Source organism: Copadichromis virginalis, linkage group LG3, assembly GCF_057382275.1.
Source record: "Copadichromis virginalis isolate Kocher_CV1m ecotype Utaka linkage group LG3, C_Virginalis_male_GT1.1, whole genome shotgun sequence".
In the NCBI taxonomy this organism is placed as follows: domain Eukaryota; kingdom Metazoa; phylum Chordata; class Actinopteri; order Cichliformes; family Cichlidae; genus Copadichromis; species Copadichromis virginalis.
The window spans coordinates 64,770,444-64,780,260 of record NC_140620.1 but is presented as its reverse complement, the minus strand read 5'-3'; the positions used below and the strand labels follow the sequence as shown (position 1 = coordinate 64,780,260).

Genomic DNA, 9,817 nt, shown 5'->3' with positions numbered 1-9,817 from the left:
AATCGCATACAGGAGCAGCCGGACACTTACTGACTATTAACTACTCGATTTAAATCAAGACGCAACCTCTCGCGCTCTCTCTCTCTCTCTCTCTCTCTCTCTCTCTCTCTCTCTCTCTCACTCACTCACTCACTCACACACACACACACACACTCTCACACACACACACACACACACACACACACACACACTTTCTAACAGCCATCTTCAAGATAAAACAAATCAAGCTCCAATAACTAGTGAAAAATGTAAAAACTCTCCAAGACATCTGGATTAACGTTAAATCCTAATAACTGTGAACTCTTTGCCATAAATGATAAACTGTAAGATTCCTGTTAAATCAGAAATAAGATATTTGGAAATTCATCTCACAAAGGACCAAAAAGTAAATCGGTCGTTGAACGTGGAGAAGAAACTAAAAGAATTCAAGACCAAACTGAACTCTGGGCTTTTGTCACGGTTCTGGGTCATTTTGATCCAGCATTTTCAGTTCTTATATTACTTTGTATTATGGTTTGTATCCCGATGCTTTTGTTTATTGGTATTCTATGTTTCTGTTATTCTTAGTGAGGGATTAGTTCTTAGGTTGTGTCTCGTGTTTAGTATAGGTTCAGTGTCAAGTCTGCGTCTGTTTCTTGTTTCCTGTTTTATTGTGAAGGGTTGTCTCATGTCAGTGGCTGTATCCCAATTCAGGGTCTGCAGCCTTAAAGTACGCATTTCAAGGCCGATTACGTCACAGCGGCGCGCCGAAGGCTGTCCCAATTCAAAGGCTGCTCCAAATGCGGCCGTGAAATGCGTCCTTCATTTCCCTGAATTTTAAGGCTGTGGCAGTGTAGACTTCGTGGCCCAACATATCCCAGAATGCATAGCGCGGCAGTGGGTGTGGATAATTTAGCCGAAAAATGGCATTAAAACGGATCTCCAATGTGCACTGGACGACAGGAGGGGGAAATCCTTGTGAAAGTGGCCAAAAGACACGAAAAAGGTTACGGCAAAAACAACTAATCATCCGTGTGGATACTAACTCACTCGCCTGGCTAGTGCGCTGCAGAGAGGACGTGAGTAACATCAGTTCTTTTAAGTGAAGGATGTTTTTGAAAATACTGAGAAAATGTCAGGAGGCGTTGGACAAATGGACATTTTTGATAATGGCAAAGAGGATTGAACAACATATGTGGTGAGAGATGAACAATATTGTCTGGCTAACAAAATAGAGGATGAGAAGAAAGTTGCTGTGTTCCTGAGTGTCATGGGAGGAAAAACATACAACTTGTTGCGCAGCATCAAACAAAAACTAAATGTGCAAAAGAGACCGAAAGCTGCATGAAGTAACTGAGAAAGACTCAAATGATTCTCAGGAGGATTTGGCATGCCTGGAGCTGTACACAATGCAAGAGAAAGACAATGATGCAATATGGCTCACACCAAAAATACAAGAGGTTGAGTTACAGATGGAACTGGACACTGGGTCTGCCCTCTCACTGATCTTATATGAAGATTACAGAGACAAATTCCCCAATCTGAAACTGAAACACACCTCGGTGAAACTGAAAACATACACAGGTGAAAGAATAACTCCTCTGGGAAAAGTGAAAGTGGAATATGAGAAAAAGAAACGCAACCTGGAACTTTATGTCAATGAGACTGGAACGAGGCCCGAGTGCACATTCTGTGGATGAAAGACTGAAACAGAAACTTAATAACCGTGCCCAGGTGTTCAAAGATGGAATCAGCACCCTGAAAAATATTAAAGCACAGATCATACTGGAGGACAATGCAAAACCAAGATTTCACAAGGCACGTCCTGTACCTTATGCTTTATGCCCCAAAGTCGAAGCAGAGCTCCAGCGCTTGGAAGAGCAAGGAATACTCACCAAGGTGGAATGGTCAGATTGGGCTACACCAATAGTGTCAGTAAGCAAGAAAGCAAGTGACAGAGTGCAGATCTGTGGTGATTTTAAGGTTTCAGTGAACCCAGTTCTCCACATAGATCAGTACCCACTTCCGCGGATAGAAGACATATTCACAGCAGTCGCAGGTGGCAAACACTTTTCAAAAACTGACCTTGCCCAGGCTTATCTCCAGTTGGAAGTAGAAGAGACATCCAGGAAATATGTGGTGATAAACACTCACAAAGGCCTATATCAGTACAACAGGCTGGTATTTGGTATCGCCAGTGTCCCAGCAGTATGGCAACGTGCAAGGGATCAGGTCCTACAAGGCATTCCAGGAACAGTGTTTTCTGGATGACATAATAGTCACTGGTGTTGATGAGGAGACTCATCTGGCTAACCTAACAGCAGTCCTGGCCAGGCTAGAAAAATATGGATTGAGAGCAAACAAAAACAAATGTGAGTTCTTCAAGGATGCCATTGAGTATTGTGGACACAAGATCGACAGACATGGGCTCCACAAAACCGAGGACAAAGTTGAAGCAGTCCTGAAGGCACCAGACACTAAAAATGTGAGTCAGCTACGTTCATTCTTGGGCTTAATTAATTATTACCACAAGTTTCTACCAAACCTTTCAACAGTCCTGCACCCGCTGAACTCTCTGCTGCAACAAAATGTCAAATGGAAATGGACAAAAAACTATGAAGAGGCATTTCATTTAGTTAAGTTAAGCAGCTCATTACATCAGAGGAGGTTCTGACACACTTTGACCCCAATCTACCACTTCGCCTTGCCTGTGATGCCTCACCATATGGCATTGGTGCCGTGCTATCTCACAAAATGCCTGATAGATCCGAACGACTACTTGCCTTTGCCTCAAGGTCCCTAAATGCAGCCGAGCACAACTATACGCAGATAGACAGAGAAACACTCAGTCTAGTGTGGGGAGTGAAGAAGTTTAATCAGTATTTATATGGACGACACTTCACCCTGATCACAGACCACCGACCGCTGGTGTCCATCTTTAACCCTCAGAAAGGTATTCCAACCATGGCTTGCGTACGCTTGCTTGGGCTTTGTTCCTGGGTGCACACACCTACACCATTGAGTTCAAAGGGACAAAGCTACATGGAAATGCAGATGGACTTTCACGTCTTCCACACATGCAACCCACCGAAGAAATGACTGATCCAGCTACTGTGTTTCATGTTACACAAATGGAACCCCTACCTGTCACAAGTGCTCAGGTGAAAAGAGAAACGAGCCAAAACACAATCTTGTCAAACGATCTTACTGTGAATGGTTGGCCGTCCTGTAGTGACACTCAGTTCTCTGCGTACTCCACCCGCAAAGACCAACTATCCGTTTGCCAAGGATGTGTCATGTGGGGAACTCGTGTCATCCTGCCACCCAAACTACGTACAAAGGTACTGGACTCACTGCACGATGGACATTTGGGTGTTAAGATGAAAGGTCTTGCTAGAAGCTATGTTTGGTGGCCAGGCACTGATTGTGAAATGGAGAATATGGCTAAATCCTGCATTGTTTGCCAGCAGACGCTGCGCCAGCCTCAAACAGCACCTGTACATGCGTGGGAGTGGCCATCCGCTCCATGGCAACGCATTCATATAGACTATGCTGGCCCATTTATGGACTAAATGTTCCAGGTTGTGGTTGATGCCCACTCAAAGTGGCCAGAAATCTTCCCCGTAAAGCAAGCAACAGCTGCCAGCACGATCAATAGTCTTTGGTCACCGTTTGCACGCACAGGTCCGCCACAACAGCTCGTAAGTGACAATGGTCATCAGTTTACTGGAGAGGAGTTCCAGTGTTTCCTTAGGAGTAACGGCATACGACATATCACTTCAGCTCACCATCATCCTGCAACAAAGCTGAACCAGCCAGTCGCACAGAGGGGAAACCGCTACAACAGAAAATTGACAATTTTTTTACTGTCTTACCACTCATGCAACAACTGGACACACACCTGCAATGCTCTTCATGGGATGAGATCTGAGATCACATCTAGATTTGCTGAAACCAGACATTCGCAAGGATGTCCAAGATAAACAGTCTTCCATGGTGGAAGCAACAAGAAACAAAACCAGGTTCTTCAATGTTGGACAAAAAGTTCTCGCCAGAGACTACAGAGACCCAAGTCAGAAATGGCATTCTGGCACGATTCGTTCACGGACCGGACCGCTGATATACACCATAAATGTTGGAGCCAACTTAGTCTGGTGTAGACATGTTGATCAGATTCTAGATGCAGAATGTCACGTAGTTCCAGAGCAACCTGAGAGGACACATCTACACCTCAAGATTCAGAAGAGTTTGCCCTCGCTTCACCACCTGAGGTTCAGGGTTTACGTGAAACCACCAATGTTCAAACACCTGAACTTTCCACACAGAGCACTATGGACTCTGACCAAACAGGCAGACGTTACCCTGAGAGAAATCGCAGAGCACCTCAGAGACTGAACTTATAGGTTTCCAGTTCATTTTGTAAGGAAAGCGGTTAAAATGTTTATGAGGAAACAACCTACCTCTATGTTGTAAATCACTGAATAGGTGTCATATTTCAGTTTAAGTACAATTATTGGGTTACGGCATTTACCTGAAAATATCTCGATTGTTTGATACTTAATGTGTTCATCAAAGCTGGATGGGAGGAACTGTGATGTATTTAGTAAAATCAGTCTATATTTTGTGGTAAAGTAGAGAACACCAAGCGTGGTGTATGTGTGCATTGATATGCCTGTGCCGTTCCACAACATGGTTAATAAAGTAAGTTACTAACAACCAAAAATGTGTTGTTACTTTACCAGTTAAGTTATAAGAGAGAACATAACAAACTGGTTGAGATCCTGGATTAAAGAGGGAATGGGAAGGGAAGAGGAGTACAGAGGACTGATTGGTCGGTTCATGAGGAGAATCACCTGAAACTGAATGTGGCCAAAACAAAGGTGCTGGTGGTGGACTAATTGTAATTTAAAATGTGAAAATTTTAGCTGTCCTCCATCATTCTCCCTGAGGAGTCGAGTTACGGTGACTTTGTATCTTCTACAAGAGACGCACAAGAGCAAGTTAAAAAAAAACTGTAGAGGAAAATATGGCAAAGACCCAAGACTTACAAAAGGAAGCTTATGCTAGACGAGTCCAGAAGTACAGAAACCTTGTGTACAGCGTTGGAGATGAAGTTCTTCTCTTGAACGTGAAACGTGGAAGGAAGGGAGGAAGACTTGATCCAGATTTTTCAGGACCCTACACCATTCAAGACATCGCTGGCAAATGTGTGAGATTAAAAAACACAGAAGGAGCAACTTTAAGAAATCACTACAGCATTGACCATATCAAGCCATACAGAAGAAGCCACCATGTAAATATCAGTGACAAGTAAAAATACCCAACTCGCAGTCAGACAGTGAACAGCAGCACAGACCTGAAGATGCCTCCCTGCCATCCTACTGCTAACCCTCAGTGCCAGCAAAGTCCAGAGGATTCATTATGCACCCAAAACGGCTGACACAAGGAGTTTAATTGTGTTCCAGGACCAGAAACGCGTGAACAAGAACTTCCCTCCCGGAAACAAAGCTTAGAAGATGAAGGTGACATAGTGAACAACTCTTTTTGACCAGTTGGTCATTTGTTGCCAGTTTGGCGTTGCAACTTAATTGACTGTTGCATGACTTTGTTTGCATTTTGCAGTCTTCAACTCATATTGGATATAAAGAAACATGCAACGTGCACTGAGCTTGTGGAATTCTGGAAATGGATCTGCCTGTCAGTAATTTTCTATTTTGCCCACCCGCTGTACCTTTCCTATTTCTCTGCGTGTAAATGCATGCCTATTGTATTGACTTTTTCCTGTTGTGGCCCGTCGGCCTTTACCAAGCGTATCCACTAGAAATCTCATGCATGCCTGAGCTAACTTATCATATTTTTCTTTTAGTAAAGAGGCTATGGCGTGCAAAGGATACTGGGCGCTTGGAGGCAGCTGTTGGACCATACAAGTTATTTTTCGAACACTGCAGGGGTCACGGTGGTTTCTGATGAGGTAAGAGAACTTATCATTATTGATTCTGATTTCGAGGTTCTGCTCCTTCTGAAGCATTTGCAGTGCAGAGACCATTAATAGTTTAAAATGTGCGGGTAGGTCGGGGGGTTTATATAGCAAAACTCTGATAAGGTTTCACCCATTCACTTCAATAGGAAAAAATGTTATCAACCACAACACAGATGTTGTGACATCATAATACCCAGTTCCAGTATATGCAGAAAGAACCTTTATCAGCAATTCTATTCCTTTAGATGTTTTTGTGTACAGCACTCAAGCAGTTACTTCAAAAATTGTTGCTGTTGTTGTATAAACTCAGATTTTTCAAAACAGGTCATTGATGCATATCTGCACCGTGTTATTGACAGACGAAAGGTAAGTAAGAAATGTCATTTACCTACTAATTTTGAAATAAAAAAAACCCTATTTACTGTTCTATAACATTTTTGTATACTTGTGCAGAATGCTGCACACCTGCTCTGTTCAGTAGTTGCAAGCTCGTTGTTTTCTGGGCAGTTCAGATGCCTCAACTGGTATGTTGAAAGCTCAGAAGTGGTCCAAACAGTTGACTCCTTTCTGTTGCTGAGGAAAGAGTTCGGTTCCTTTAAAGAAGACTATATTTGAAAACACCCTGAGACGCATGGTACCTAAGTAAATCCAAATTACTCTGCACTTCCAATCCCACAGATGAAGTTCCCAGTTGAAGACGTGGCTGTGCCCTGTGAACTTTGGTACACACTGGATTCTTGTGGTATGTGTTCATTTTGTTATTAATTTGCATAATTTGTTGTGAAGCAGTTTCTTGCACAAAGTGTTATTTTTAAATAAGTTTTCAGTGGCACAAACAATTGTAATTTTTAATTTAACTTTTTCTTTAGATTGTCAACATTTCTGCACAGAAAATACTGCTCATAGACCCCATGGGAATGAAGGTGTTTATGACAGGAAAATTCTGCGCAACTGGAGGTATGTATGATACTGAGGTGTTATTCTTAGATTAAAAAAAAAAATCTTGTTTCATTACAAACACTTTTGTTCAACTAGGAATTTTCTGAGGATGAGAGGGCATGAAGACACCATGGAGTGGCAGTTACAGACTATGCAACACAACAAGCGACAGGATTCCAGCAGTTGTGGAGTTTTACTGTTAAAGGTAACCCTTATTCAAATGATTCAGTTTCTTGTTAGCTAGAATTAAGACTTTAAGTGAATTTAAGTGAAGTGAAAGTTATTTCGGTCAACAACAACAAAGATGATCATTTTACATAGAAGTACTTAATCATACAGTAACTGAAAAAGGAATAGGCTGAAGCCTTGTGGCTTATAATTATCCTATCCTTTACCTAATTAAGACTTTACATTCTAATTATGATCAATCTCACAGTTTGCAGAACACTACCTTGATTTTGGAGAGGTCAGTGAGGTGTCAACCACTACAGAGCCAGTTGTGCTGGAGCGAATGCAGATAGCTTGCACCCTACTTGAAAATCGAGGTAAGTCCAGTAAAGTCCTTATCACGTTAGTGCGTACTTCCAATTTAAATAGTGCTTTTCAAAGAGCACAGTACAAATAGTGCTCTTCAAACACTTTCAGATAAGACCCTTCTCAAAGTCTAATTTAGACTAATTTTCCAGGAAGTATATTTGGAAAAAATGTACTATTATTTTTTAATTATTCAATAAATAATGTTTGATTAAAACCTAACTATGATTGTGTTTCAGGGAACGCTGAGGACTACTGCATTGTTTGCTCCATGTTAGATGCTAACGCTGACCGCAGCATGATTGAAATGGTAAAACAAAACAAAACAAAAGAAACACATAAGTCTTAGTATCATTACTTGCCAATCATAATTAAAATGTTGAGTAATAGTATTCACCAAACAGAATATGAGCCATTTATTTTTCCTTTCCAGGTGCAGTGTGAATCTTGCCAAAGATGGGCACATTTTGCATGTGAAAAATATAAAGAGAGCAACCAAGAATATAAATGCCAAAAATGTAGCCAGAGTCAGACAGAGACTGTGCAGAGACTGTAGAAGGACAGAGCAGCAGCAGAGCAGTCCAGATACACTGATGATCCTCTGTCAGATCCAGAGGGACACACAGGGATGATGCTGGACTCTACATTGTGTCTGACAGTGGAGCTGTTCTCAGAGCAGTTCACTCTGCAGCACTGACAGTCATCTGCACTTCTTCTCATTCCTCTGTCAGTCACTGCTGGATGAAGCTCTCCTCTCCACCTCCCAGTAACATGGCCCAGTCAGAGCATCTCTACACACAAGCTGCTGCTGCTTCAACCTCTCTGGATCATCAGGACACAGCTCCTCCTCTCTCAGCACACACACCGTCCTGTTTACCATCATCAGCTCCACCTGCAGAGAGAAGAAGGAAGAGCAGAGGAGATAAACGAGTGTTTCCAGAGACTCTTCATCAGCTGTCAGTCAGTGATGCAGCACATCCAGTATAAAGAGCAGCAGGGACTTCAGTGCTGGGACTGTACTAGGACTCATTGTTGCTTCACTTTTTCTAATCTTTGGATTTTTATTGAAGTTGATGAAGATGTTTTTCCCTCCTAGTTTGAGTTTGGACTTTCATTCATTAGAAGAACCTTGGTGTGTCCACTCTGAGCTCTGTAGGAACCCCAACAACAAGCCCAACAATCCAGATGGACGGTTCCAGCTGTTAACTGGAGGAATTCCATCCAAACATCTGCTCTCACTAAATTCTTCCTCACCTACAGACTGTGTTCTTCACTGCTTTAAACTTGGAAACGAATGCAGTCATTGGTCTGCGTGCTGCTTTGTTCAGAGAGCTGATTGGCTGTTGACAGTGTTTGATCAGAGCGTGTCAGCCGTTACCATGGTGACCATAAAGGTCAGAAACAGGAAGTGTTTGTGTCCAATCCTGAAGCCTGTCACCATTCTCCTCTCACAGCTTCACTGAGAAGCTGCAGCTTTACAGGAAACACTGGATCTTTGTTTCATACTGACTGTGTTTAGTACAATACTGCTGACAGCACCACCCACTCACTCCATCACTCTACTGACCTCAGAGTCTCCAGTCTGTAGTCTGGACTCTGCTGGAGATCAGACAGCTGCTTCACATCTGGATCCTTCAGGTTGTTAAGTTGTAGCTCCAGCTGTCTCAGATGGGAGGGGTTGGACTTCAGTGCTGCTGCCAGATAATCACAGCTGATCTCTGACAAACCACAGCTCCTCAATCTGTATAAAGAATGAAAGATGTAAGTTTATTAGACAAAGTGTGAGCTTGAAATCATTCAGTGTTTCATCATCTGTTCAGAGCTGAAGAAGGTTCAGAATGTAGAAGTTTAGAAAATGGAAACTCCAAACAGCTGAAGCCAACAGGCAGCAGCTTCAAACAGGAAACTGTGCAGAGTTTCAGACTATATGTCCTGATGCAGCCAGTTGGATTTTGGAGATTTGAATCTCTGTTCTGTGACTAAGTCCTTGAATCATTTCTTCCAGTTGGTCCAACAAGACACACTAAGTGTTGGACATGTGTTGTGGCTCCATTAGGGGAGCTTCTAAATGTGATGTGATGGCCCCTCTGGGTCTGTCAGGTCACAGGACTGAAGAGAGCTCAAACTGGGCACACAGTTGTTCCAGTCTGGACCAAAGACTCTATACTGGGACTGAGGGACTGCTTTGACTGCACCCACTGGGACTTTTTAAAGGCTCATGTTCTCACTTAGATCATCGATTTCTACTTACATTTCTTTCTGGGAAAAATGGGGATTACTTTGGAAACAGGAAGTATTTTCCCCAATAAGCAGCCCTGGATTAGTAAATCACTCCAACATGTTCTCAGGCAGAAGAAGCTGTCTTGTTATGAGGGAGAGAAGAAA

General features: G+C 42.6%; 1 long non-coding RNA gene across 1 annotated transcript; it reads right to left on the bottom strand.

The window, feature by feature from the left end:
- Positions 1-7,833: 7,833 nt before the first annotated feature.
- Positions 7,834-9,169, bottom strand: LOC146716630 (uncharacterized). The gene is made up of 2 exons (XR_014919231.1): positions 9,000-9,169; positions 7,834-8,324 (listed from the first exon to the last, which is right to left on the bottom strand). It is a non-coding gene; the product is annotated as an uncharacterized LOC146716630 (long non-coding RNA).
- Positions 9,170-9,817: the final 648 nt, after the last annotated feature.